Source organism: Pseudophryne corroboree, chromosome 5 (genome assembly GCF_028390025.1).
Source record: "Pseudophryne corroboree isolate aPseCor3 chromosome 5, aPseCor3.hap2, whole genome shotgun sequence".
In the NCBI taxonomy this organism is placed as follows: domain Eukaryota; kingdom Metazoa; phylum Chordata; class Amphibia; order Anura; family Myobatrachidae; genus Pseudophryne; species Pseudophryne corroboree.
In genome coordinates this window covers 623204478-623218298 of record NC_086448.1, presented here as the reverse complement: position 1 = coordinate 623218298, position 13821 = coordinate 623204478, and positions in this window count along the sequence as shown.

The following is a 13821-nucleotide window of genomic DNA, read 5'->3' as shown; positions in this document are numbered from 1 at the left end:
CCAGCTGCAGTAGGCGTTACACTCAAGGATCCATCGGAGGAATCCCAGTCAGGAGAGGACTCGTCAGACTTGCCAGTGACATGGCCTGCAGGACTATTGGCATTCCTGTCTAAGGAGGAAATTGACATTGAAGGAGTTGATGGTGTGGTTTGCAGGAGCTTGGGTACAAGAGGAAGGGATTTAGTTGTCAGTGGACTGCTTCCGCTGTCACCCAAAGTTTTTGACTTGTCAATGGCTTCTGATGAATGCGCTCCAGGTGACGTATAAGGGAGGATGTTCCTAGGTGGTTAACGTCCTTACCCCTACTTATTACAGCTTGACAAAGGCAACACACGGCTTGACACCTGTTGTCTGCATTTCTGTTAAAATAATTCAACACCGAAGAGGTGATTTTTTTTTGTAATTTGACCAGGCATGTCAATGGCCATATTCATTCCACGGACAACAGGTGTCTCCAAGGGTGCCTGACTTAAACAAACCACCTCACCATTAGAATCCTCCTTGTCTATTTCCTCCTCAGTGCCAGCAACACCCATATTCTCATCCTGGTGTACTTCAACACTGACATCTTCAATTTGACTATCAGGAACTGGACTGTGGGTGCTCCTTCCAGCACTTCCAGGGGGCGTGCAAATGGTGGAAGTAGCCATCTCTTCCCGTCCAGTGTTGGAAAGGTCAGGCATTGCAACCGACACAATTGGACTCTCCTTGGGGATTTGTGATTTAGAAGAACGCACAGTTCTTTGCTGTGCTTTTGCCATCTTAACTCCTTTCAGTTTTCTAGCGGGAGGATGAGTGCTTCCATCCTCATGTGAAGCTGAACCACTAGCCATGAACATAGGCCAGGGCCTCAGCCGTTCCTAGCCACTCTGTGTCGTAAATGGCATATTGGCAAGTTTACGCTTCTCCTCAGACGCTTTTAATTTAGATTTTTGGGTAATTGTACTGAATTTTAGTTTTTTGGATTTTACATGCTCTCTACCATGACATTGGGCATCGGCCTTGGCAGACGACGTTGATGGCATTGAATCGTCTCTGCCATGACTAGTGGCAGCAGCTTCAGCACTAGGTGGAAGTGGATCTTGATCTTTCCCTATTTCACCCTCCACATTTTTGTTCTCCATTTTTTAATGTGTGGAATTATATGCCAGTAATATTATTATATCAATAGCAATGGCCTACTGTACTGTACAACTATATACTGTTGGTCACCAAAATGCTGCACTGTACTACTATATATACTGCTCACAAAAATGCAGCACAGATATGGAATGGATACTTGCAGTGACACAGAGCTGCAAGATACAGCAATGGCCTACTGTACTGTACAACTATATACTGTTGGTCACCAAAATGCTGCACTGTACTACTATATATATATACTGCTTACAAAAATGCAGCACAGATATGGAATGGATACTTGCAGTGACACAGAGCTGCAAGATACAGCAATGGCCTACTGTACTGTACAACTATATACTGTTGGTCACCAAAATGCTGCACTGTACTGCTATATATACTGCTCACAAAAATGCAGCACAGATATGGAATGGATACTTGCAGTGACACAGAGCTGCAAGATACAGCAATGGCCTACTGTACTGTACAACTATATACTGTTGGTCACCAAAATGCTGCACTGTACTGCTATATATACTGCTCACAAAAATGTAGCACAGATATGGAATGGATACTTGCAGTGACACAGAGCTGCAAGATACAGCAATGGCCTACTGTACTGTACTGTACAACTATATACTGTTGGTCACCAAAGTGCTGCACTGTACTACTATATATACTGCTCACAAAAATGCAGCACAGATATGGAATGGACACTTGCAGTGACACAGAGCTGCAAGATACAGCAATGGCCTACTGTACTGTACAACTATATACTGTTGGTCACCAAAATGCTGCACTGTACTACTATATATACTGCTCACAAAAATGCAGCACAGATATGGAATGGATACTTGCAGTGACACAGAGCTGCAAGATACAGCAATGGCCTACTGTACTGTACAACTATATACTGTTGGTCACCAAAATGCTGCACTGTACTGCTATATATACTGCTCACAAAAATGTAGCACAGATATGGAATGGAAACTTGCAGTGACACAGAGCTGCAAGATACAGCAATGGCCTACTGTACTGTACAACTATATACTGTTGGTCACCAAAATGCTGCACTGTACTACTATATATACTGCTCACAAAAATGCAGCACATATATGGAATGGATACTTGCAGTGACACAGAGCTGCAAGATACAGCAATGGCCTACTGTACTTTACAACTATATACTGTTGGTCACCAAAATGCAGCACACTGAGCACAGATATTTGCAGCACACTGAGCACAGATATGGAGCTTTTCAGGTAGAGAATGTAGATATTTGCAGCACACTGAGCACAGATATTTGTAGCACACTGAGCACAGATATGGAGCTTTTCAGGCAGAGAACATAGCCACGTCCTCTCCATTCAATCTCCAATGCATGAGTGAAAATGGCGGCGATGCGCAGCTCTTTATAGAGAATACAAATCTTGCGAGAATCCGACAGCGGGATGATGACGTTCGGCCGCGTTCAGGTTAACCGAGCAAGGCGGGAAGATCCGAGGCTGCCTCGGAACCGTGTAAAATAGGTGAAGTTCGGGGGGGTTCGGATCTCGAGGAACCGAACCCGCTCATCTCTAATATATATATATATATATATATACCGCCTCGGAGGTCCGGCTCTCCCGTCGGCGGTGGTTACTTGCGCTGGGTGCCTGAACAAGGAAGTGATAGCAAGCAATTGGTACGGCACTCCAAGCATCTAAACAAAACAGACTCAAGACGGCATTGAGGTAGACAATGTTTCAGTGCTTTTACTCCAGCACTTTCGTCAGGTCAGTTAACAAGCAAGTGAATAAACATACCTTTATACAAACCAAATCACCGAGTGACTGGCGTCTTCCGGTAGGCGGATCCGGTAGGCGCTGGAATATGAGGAAAGGCTTGCAAGGCTAGGCATGTTTACATTGGAAAAGAGGAGACTAAGAGGGGACATGATCAACCTCTACAAAAATATCAGGGGTCAATACACAGCTTGGGAGGGACCTGTTTTCTATAAGATCAGCACAGAGGACATGTGATCATTCGCTTAGGTTAGAGGAGAGGATTTTCCGCACATTGAGGCGAAAAGGTTTTTTCACAGTAAGGACAATACATGTTTGGAATTCCCTGCCTGAGAGAGTAGTAACAGCGGACTCAGTCAATACTTTAAGAATGGGTTAGATAAATTCCTATTGGATAAAGATATTCAGGGTTATGGTGCGTAGTCACGTATTATAGTTAAAATAACTAGTCCTAACATAAAAATAACTAGTGCTATAATAGGACTGCGTAGGAGACCACAAATAGGTTGAATTCGATGGACAATTGTCCTTTTTCAACCTTAGTTACTATGTTACTATATTACTAGATTTCCAGTGTATATGTATAAAGTGGTGCTGTGTTGTGCTGTCCAGTCCAGTGTAATCAGTGTATTGTGCTGCATCAGTCCAGCCAGTCACAGTGTTGGTGTCGTCTGCTGCCATATATCCAGTTCAGCTGTATAAAGTGGTGTTGTGTTGTGCTGCATCAGACCAGTGGTAGTGTCTTGTCCATCAGTCATTCCAGTGATGATATACGCTGCTGCTATATGTCCACTGCTACAGTATTATTATAATAATAATAACAACAACAACCACAAATCCCTTACAGTGTTGTTGTATTGTGCTGCATCAGACCAGTGGTAGTGTCCTGTCCATCAGTCATTCAAGTGACAATATATGCTGCTGCTATATGTCCACTGCTAAAGTATTATTAGAATTATAACAACAACAACCACAAGTCCCTTACAGTGTTGTTGTGTTGTGCTGCATCAGACCAGTGGTAGTGTCCTGTTCATCAGTCATTCCAGTGACGAGGAAGTCACAGTGGTATACACTGCTGTTTACGACAGTGTGAAGAGAGCCCATAGGGTGGGATGAATCAATTACAGGCTTTGCTGTGTGTGTGTGTGTGTGTGTGTGTGTGTGTGTGTGTGTGTGTGTGTGTGTGTGTGTGTGTGTGTGTGTGTGTGTGTGTGGTTTAGGGGTACGCTATCCTGTGCCACCAATATTGTGCGTGTATTACATCTGGGCAAATTCCAGCACGTCCCATGTTGTTTGTGCTGCCGCACACTTGTGTCGCTTAGCTTAGTCATACAGCTACCTCATTGCACCTCTTTTTCTTCTTTGCATCATGTGCTGTTTGGGGACTAGTTTTTAAATAGTACCATCTTGTCTGCAACTGCAGTGCCACTCCTAGATGGGCCAGGTGTTTGTGACGCACCCTTGTGTCGCTTAGCTTAGTCATACAGCCACCTCGGTGCAACTTTTAGGCCTAAAAACAATATTGTGAGGTGTTTAGAATAGACTGGAAATGAGTGGAAATGAATGTTATTGAGGTTAATAATACCATGAGAGCAAAATTACCCCCCAAATTCTGTGATTTTAGCTGTTTTAACATTTTTTCCAAAAATCATCCAGATCCAAAACCAAAACCAAAACACGAAAGGGTGGTTTTGGCAAAACCAAGCCAAAATCAAAACATGCACTGTACTGCTATATATACTGCTCACAAAAATGTAGCACAGATATGGAATGGATACTTGCAGTGACACAGAGCTGCAAGATACAGCAATGGCCTACTGTACTGTACTGTACAACTATATACTGTTGGTCACCAAAGTGCTGCACTGTACTACTATATATACTGTAGAGATGAGCGGGTTCGGTTCCTCGGAATCCGAACCCCCTCGAACTTCAGCCTTTTTACACGGGTCCGAGGCAGACTCGGATCTTCCCGCCTTGCTCGGTTAACCCGAGCGCTCCCGAACATCATCATCCCGCTGTCGGATTCTCGCGAGGCTCGTATTCTATCGCGAGACTCGGATTCTATATAAGGAGCCGCGCGTCGCCGCCATTTTCACAAGTGCATTGAGATTGATAGGGAGAGGACGTAGCTGGCGTCCTCTCCGTTTAGATAGAGAGTGAGACACTTGATTTACTAGTAATTTAATTTTAGTAATTTTGGGGAGCATTAGGACTGGAGTACTCAGAGAGTGCAGAGTTTTGCTGATAGTTATACTAGTGACCACCAGTTTTATTTATTATTTAAAATCCGTTCTCTGCCTGAAAAAAAACGATACACAGTCACATACCATATCTGTGCTCAGCCTCAGTGTGCTGCATGATAATATCATCTATGTATATCTGACTGTGCTGAGTGCTCACTGCTCACACAGCTTAATTGTGGGGGAGACTGGGGAGCAGTTATAGCAGGAGTACATAACAGTGCACACTTTTGCTGCCAGTGTGACTGACCAGTGACCACCAGTATATTGTCTGCCTGAAAAAGTTAAACACTCGTGTGGTGTTGTTGTTTTTTATTCTATAAACGCATTCTGCTGACAGACAGTGTCCAGCAGGTCCGTCATTCATTATATTATAATATATACCTGCAGTAGTGATATATATATATTTTTTATATCATTATCATCCAGTCTATACTAGCAGACGCAGTACGGTAGTCCACGGCTGTAGCTACCTCTGTGTCGGCAGTGCTCGTCCATAATTGTATACCTACATGTGGTGGGGTTTTTTTTTCTATCTTCTTCATACTAGTAGTTTAGGAGTCTGCTGACAGTGTCCAGCAGGTCCGTCATTATATAATATATACCTGTCCTGCAGTAGTGATATATATATATTTTTTATATCATTATCATCCAGTCTATACTAGCAGACGCAGTACGGTAGTCCACGGCTGTAGCTACCTCTGTGTCGGCAGTGCTCGTCCATAATTGTATACCTACCTGTGGTGGGTTTTTTTTTCTATCTTCTTCATACTAGTAGTTTAGGAGTCTGCTGACAGTGTCCAGCAGGTCCGTCATTATATAATATATACCTGTCCTGCAGTAGTGATATATATATATTTTTTATATCATCATCCAGTCTATACTAGCAGACGCAGTATGGTAGTCCACGGCTGTAGCTACCTCTGTGTCGGCAGTCGCTCGTCCATAATTGTATACCTACCTGTGATGGGTTTTTTTTTTCTATCTTCTTCATACTAGTAGTTTAGGAGTCTGCTGACAGTGTCCATCGGGTCCGTCATTATATAATATATACCTGTCCTGCAGTAGTGATATATATATATTTTTGATATCATTATCATCCAGTCTATACTAGCAGACGCAGTACGGTAGTCCACGGCTGTAGTTGCCTCTGTGTCGGCAGTGCTCGTCCATAATTGTATACCTACCTGTGGTGGGGGGTTTTTTCTATCTTCTTCATACTAGTAGTTTAGGAGTCTGCTGACAGTGTCCAGCAGGTCCGTCATTATATAATATATACCTGTCCTGCAGTAGTGATATATATATTTTTTTTATATCATCATCCAGTCTATACTAGCAGACGCAGTACGGTAGTCCACGGCTGTAGCTACCTCTGTGTCGGCAGTCGCTCGTCCATAATTGTATACCTACCTGTGGTGGGTTTTTTTTTTCTATCTTCTTCATACTAGTAGTTTAGGAGTCTGCTGACAGTGTCCAGCAGGTCCGTCATTATATAATATATACCTGTCCTGCAGTAGTGATATATATATATTTTTTATATCATTATCATCCAGTCTATACTAGCAGACGCAGTACGGTAGTCCACGGCTGTAGCTACCTCTGTGTCGGCAGTCGCTCGTCCATAATTGTATACCTACCTGTGGTGGGTTTTTTTTTTCTATCTTCTTCATACTAGTAGTTTAGGAGTCTGCTGACAGTGTCCAGCAGGTCCGTCATTATATAATATATACCTGTCCTGCAGTAGTGATATATATATATTTTTTATATCATTATCATCCAGTCTATACTAGCAGATGCAGTACGGTAGTCCACGGCTGTAGCTACCTCTGTGTCGGCAGTCGCTCGTCCATAATTGTATACCTACCTGTGGTGGTTTTTTTTTTCTATCTTCTTCATACTAGTAGTTTAGGAGTCTGCTGACAGTGTCCAGCAGGTCCGTCATTATATAATATATACCTGTCCTGCAGTAGTGATATATATATATTTTTTATATCATTATCATCCAGTCTATACTAGCAGATGCAGTACGGTAGTCCACGGCTGTAGCTACCTCTGTGTCGGCAGTCGCTCGTCCATAATTGTATACCTACCTGTGGTGGTTTTTTTTTCTATCTTCTTCATACTAGTAGTTTAGGAGTCTGCTGACAGTGTCCAGCAGGTCCGTCATTATATAATATATACCTGTCCTGCAGTAGTGATATATATATTTTTTTTATATCATTATCATCCAGTCTATACTAGCAGACGCAGTACGGTAGTCCACGGCTGTAGCTACCTCTGTGTCGGCAGTCACTCGTCATCCATAAGTATACTAGTATCCATTCATCTCCATTGTTTACCTGAGGTGCCTTTTAGTTGTGCCTATTAAAATATGGAGAACAAAAATGTTGAGGGTCCAAAAATAGGGAAAGATCAAGATCCACTTCCACCTCGTGCTGAAGCTGCTGCCACTAGTCATGGCCGAGACGATGAAATGCCATCAACGTCGTCTGCCAAGGCCGATGCCCAATGTCATAGTACAGAGCATGTAAAATCCAAAACACCAAATATCAGTAAAAAAAGGACTCAAAAATCTAAAATAAAATCGTCGGAGGAGAAGCGTAAACTTGCCAATATGCCATTTACCACACGGAGTGGCAAGGAACGGCTGAGGCCCTGGCCTATGTTCATGGCTAGTGGTTCAGCTTCACATGAGGATGGAAGCACTCAGCCTCTCGCTAGAAAAATGAAAAGACTTAAGCTGGCAAAAGCACAGCAAAGAACTGTGCGTTCTTCGAAATCACAAATCCACAAGGAGAGTCCAATTGTGTCGGTTGCGATGCCTGACCTTCCCAACACTGGACGTGAAGAGCATGCGCCTTCCACCATTTGCACGCCCCCTGCAAGTGCTGGAAGGAGCACCCGCAGTCCAGTTCCTGATAGTCAGATTGAAGATGTCAGTGTTGAAGTACACCAGGATGAGGAGGATATGGGTGTTGCTGGCGCTGGGGAGGAAATTGACCAGGAGGATTCTGATGGTGAGGTGGTTTGTTCAAGTCAGGCACCCGGGAGACACCTGTTGTCCGTGGGAGGAATATGGCCATTGACATGCCTCGTGAAAATACCAAAAAAATCAGCTCTTCGGTGTGGAAGTATTTCAACAGAAATGCGGACAACATTTGTCAAGCCGTGTGTTGCCTTTGTCAAGCTGTAATAAGTAGGGGTAAGGACGTTAACCACCTCGGAACATCCTCCCTTATACGTCACCTGCAGCGCATTCATCATAAGTCAGTGACAAGTTCAAAAACTTTGGGCTACAGCGGAATTAGTCCACTGACCAGTAAATCCCTTCCTCTTGTAACCAAGCTCACGCAAACCACCCCACCAACTCCCTCAGTGTCAATTTCCTCCTTCCCCAGGAATGCCAATAGTCCTGCAGGCCATGTCACTGGCAATTCTGACGAGTCCTCTCCTGCCTGGGATTCCTCCGATGCATCCTTGCGTGTAACGCTTACTGCTGCTGGCGCTGCTGTTGTTGCTGCTGGGAGTCGATGGTCATCCCAGAGGGGAAGTCGTAAGACGACTTTTACTACTTCCACCAAGCAATTGACTGTCCAACAGTCCTTTGCGAGGAAGATGAAATATCACAGCAGTCATCCTGCTGCAAAGCGGATAACCCAGGCCTTGGCATCCAGGGCGGTGAGAAACGTGGTTCCGGTATCCATCATTACTGCAGAGCCAACTATAGACTTGATTGAGGTACTGTGTCCCCGGTACCAAATACCATCTAGGTTCTATTTCTCTAGGCAGGCGATACCGAGAATGTACACAGACGTCAGAAAAAGACTCACCAGTGTCCTAAAAAATGCAGTTGTACCCAATGTCCACTTAACCACGGACATGTGGACAAGTGGAGCAGGGCAGACTCAGGACTATATGACTGTGACAGCCCACTGGGTAGATGTATTGACTCCCGCCGCAAGAACAGCAGCGGCGGCACCAGTAGCAGCATCTCGCAAACGCCAACTCTTTCCTAGGCAGGCTACGCTTTGTATCACCGCTTTCCAGAATACGCACACAGCTAAAAACCTCTTACGGCAACTGAGGAAGATCATCGCGGAATGGCTTACCCCAATTGGACTCTCCTGTGGATTTGTGGCATCGGACAACGCCAGCAATATTGTGTGTGCATTAAATATGGGCAAATTCCAGCACGTCCCATGTTTTGCACATACCTTGAATTTGGTGGTGCAGAATTATTTAAAAAACGAGAGGGGTGTGCAAGAGATGCTGTCGGTGGCCAGAAGAATTGTGGGACACTTTCGGCGTACAGGCACCACGTACAGAAGACTGGAGCAACACCAAAAACGCCTGAACCTGCCCTGCTATCATCTGAAGCAAGAAGTGGTAACGAGGTGGAATTCAACCCTCTATATGCTTCAGAGGTTGGAGGAGCAGCAAAAGGCCATTCAAGCCTATACAACTGACCACGATATAGGAGGTGGAATGCACCTGTCTCAAGCGCAGTGGAGAATGATTTCAACGTTGTGCAAGGTTCTGCAACCTTTTGAACTTGCCACACGTGAAGTCAGTTCAGACACTGCCAGCCTGAGTCAGGTCATTCCCCTCATCAGGCTTTTGCAGAAGAAGCTGGAGACATTGAAGGAGGAGCTAACACTGAGCGATTCCGCTAGGCATGTGGGACTTGTGGATGGAGCCCTTAATTCGCTTAACAAGGATTCACGGGTGGTCAATCTGTTGAAATCAGAGCACTACATTTTGGCCACCGTGCTCGATCCTAGATTTAAAACCTACGTTGTATCTCTCTTTCCGGCAGACACAAGTCTGCAGGGGTTCAAAGAACTGCTGGTGAGAAAATTGTCAAGTCAAGCGGAACGCGACCTGTCAACATCTCCTCCTTCACATTCTCCCGCAACTGGGGGTGCGAGGAAAAGGCTCAGAATTCCGAGCCCACCCGCTGGCGGTGATGCAGGGCAGTCTGGAGCGACTGCTGATGCTGACATCTGGTCCGGACTGAAGGACCTGACAATGATTACGGACATGTCGTCTACTGTCACTGCATATTATTCTCTCACCATTGAAAGAATGGTGGAGGATTATATGAGTGACCGCATCCAAGTAGGCACGTCAGACAGTCCGTACGTATACTGGCAGGAAAAAGAGGCAATTTGGAGGCCCTTGCACAAACTGGCTTTATTCTACCTAAGTTGCCCTCCCACAAGTGTGTACTCCGAAAGAGTGTTTAGTGCCGCCGCTCACCTTGTCAGCAATCAGCGTACGAGGTTACTTCCAGAAAATGTGGAGAAGATGATGTTCATTAAAATGAATTATAATCAATTCCTCCATGGAGACATTCACCAGCAGCAATTGCCTCCACAAAGTACACAGGGAGCTGTGATGGTGGATTCCAGTGGGGACGAATTGATAATCTGTGAGGAGGGGGATGTACACGGTGATGAATCGGAGGATGATGATGAGGTGGACATCTTGCCTCTGTAGAGCCAGTTTGTGCAAGGAGAGATTAATTGCTTCTTTTTTGGTGGGGGTCCAAACCAACCCGTCATTTCAGTCACAGTCGTGTGGCAGACCCTGTCACTGAAATGATGGGTTGGTTAAAGTGTGCATGCCCTGTTTATACAACATAAGGGTGGGTGAGAGGGCCCAAGGACAATTCCATCTTGCACCTCTTTTTTCTTTCATTTTTCTTTGCGTCATGTGCTGTTTGGGGAGTGTTTTTTGGAAGGGCCAGCCTGCGTGACACTGCAGTGCCACTCCTAGATGGGCCAGGTGTTTGTGTCGGCCACTAGGGTCGCTTAGCTTACTCACACAGCTACCTCATTGCGCCTCTTTTTTTTCTTATTGCGTCATGTGCTGTTTGGGGAGTATTTTTTGGAAGGGCCATCCTGCCTGACACTGCAGTGCCACTCCTGGATGGGCAAGGTGTTTGTGTCGGCCACTAGGGTCGCTTAGCTTACTCACACAGCTACCTCATTGCGCCTCTTTTTTTTCTTATTGCGTCATGTGCTGTTTGGGGAGTATTTTTTGGAAGGGCCATCCTGCCTGACACTGCAGTGCCACTCCTAGATGGGCCAGGTGTTTGTGTCAGCCACTTGGGTCGCTGAGCTTAGTCACACAGCTACCTCATTGCGCCTCTTTTTTTCTTTGCGTCATGTGCTGTTTGGGGAGTGTTTTTTGGAAGGGCCATCCTGCGTGACACTGCAGTGCCACTCCTAGATGGGCCAGGTGTTTGTGTCGGCCACTAGGGTCGCTTAGCTTACTCACACAGCTACCTCATTGCGCCTCTTTTTTTTCTTCTTTGCATCATGTGCTGTTTGGGGAGTATTTTTTGGAAGGGCCATCCTGCCTGACACTGCAGTGCCACTCCTAGATGGGCCAGGTGTTTGTGTCGGCCACTTGGGTCGCTGAGCTTAGTCACACAGCTACCTCATTGCACCTCTTTTTTTCTTTGCGTCATGTGCTGTTTGGGGAGTGTTTTTTGGAAGGGCCATCCTGCGTGACACTGCAGTGCCACTCCTAGATGGGCCAGGTGTTTGTGTCGGCCACTAGGGTCGCTTAGCGTACTCACACAGCTACCTCATTGCGCCTCTTTTTTTCCTTCTTTGCGTCATGTGCTGTTTGGGGAGTATTTTTTGGAAGGGCCATCCTGCCTGACACTGCAGTGCCACTCCTAGATGGGCCAGGTGTTTGTGTCGGCCACTTGGGTCGCTGAGCTTAGTCACACAGCTACCTCATTGCGCCTCTTTTTTTCTTTGCGTCATGTGCTGTTTGGGGAGTGTTTTTTGGAAGGGCCATCCTGCGTGACACTGCAGTGCCACTCCTAGATGGGCCAGGTGTTTGTGTCGGCCACTTGGGTCGCTGAGCTTAGTCATCCAGCGACCTCGGTGCAAATTTTAGGACTAAAAATAATATTGTGAGGTGTGAGGTGTTCAGAATAGACTGAAAATGAGTGGAAATTATGGTTATTGAGGTTAATAATACTTTGGGATCAAAATGACCCCCAAATTCTATGATTTAAGCTGTTTTTTAGGGTTTTTTTAAAAAAACACCCGAATCCAAAACACACCCGAATCCGACAAAAAAAATTCGGTGAGGTTTTGCCAAAACGCGTTCGAACCCAAAACACGGCCGCGGAACCGAACCCAAAACCAAAACACAAAACCCGAAAAATTTCCGGTGCACATCTCTAATATACTGCTCACAAAAATGCAGCACAGATATGGAATGGACACTTGCAGTGACACAGAGCTGCAAGATACAGCAATGGCCTACTGTACTGTACAACTATATACTGTTGGTCACCAAAATGCTGCACTGTACTACTATATATACTGCTCACAAAAATGCAGCACAGATATGGAATGGATACTTGCAGTGACACAGAGCTGCAAGATACAGCAATGGCCTACTGTACTGTATCACTATATACTGTTGGTCACCAAAATGCTGCACTGTACTGCTATATATACTGCTCACAAAAATGTAGCACAGATATGGAATGGAAACTTGCAGTGACACAGAGCTGCAAGATACAGCAATGGCCTACTGTACTGTACAACTATATACTGTTGGTCACCAAAATGCTGCACTGTACTACAGGTTGAGTATCCCTTATCCAAAATGCTTGGGACCAGAGGTATTTTGGATATCAGATTTTTCCGTATTTTGGAATAATTGCATACCATAATGAGATATCATGGCGATGGGACCTAAATCTAAGCATAGAATGCATTTATGTTACATATACACCTTATACACACAGCCTGAAGGTCATTTAAGCCAATATTTTTTATAACTTTGTGCATTAAACAAAGTGTGTGTACATTCACACAATTCATTTATGTTTCATATACACCTTATACACACAGCCTGAAGGTCATTTAATATAATATGTATAATAACTTTGTGTATTAAACAAAGTTTGTGTACATAGAGCCATCAAAAAACAAAGGTTTCACTATCTCACTCTCACTCAAAAAAGTCCGTATTTCGGAATATTCCGTATTTCGGAATATTTGGATATGGGATACTCAACCTGTACTATATATACTGCTCACAAAAAATGCAGCACAAATATGGAATGGATACTTGCAGTGACACAGAGCTGCAAGATACAGCAATGGCCTACTGTACTGTACAACTATATACTGTTGGTCACCAAAATGCTGCACTGTACTACTATATACACTGCTCACAAAAATGCAGCACAGATATGGAATGGATACTTACAGTGACACAGAGCTGCAAGATACAGCAATGGCCTACTGTACTGTACAACTATATACTGTTGGTCACCAAACTGCAGCACACTGAGCACAGATATTTGCAGCACACTGAGCACAGATATGGAGCTTTTCAGGTAGAGAATGTAGAAATTTGCAGCAGACTGAGCACAGATATTTGTAGCACACTGAGCACAGATATGGAGCTTTTCAGGCAGAGAGCATAGCCACGTCCTCTCCGTTCAATCTCCAATGCATGAGTGAAAATGGCGGCGATGCGCAGCTCTTTATAGAGAATACAAATCTTGCGAGAATCCGACAGCGGGATGATGACGTTCGGCCGCGTTCAGGTTAACCGAGCAAGGCGGGAAGATCCGAGGCTGCCTCGGAACCGTGTAAAATAGGTGAAGTTCGGGGGGGTTCGGATCTCGAGGA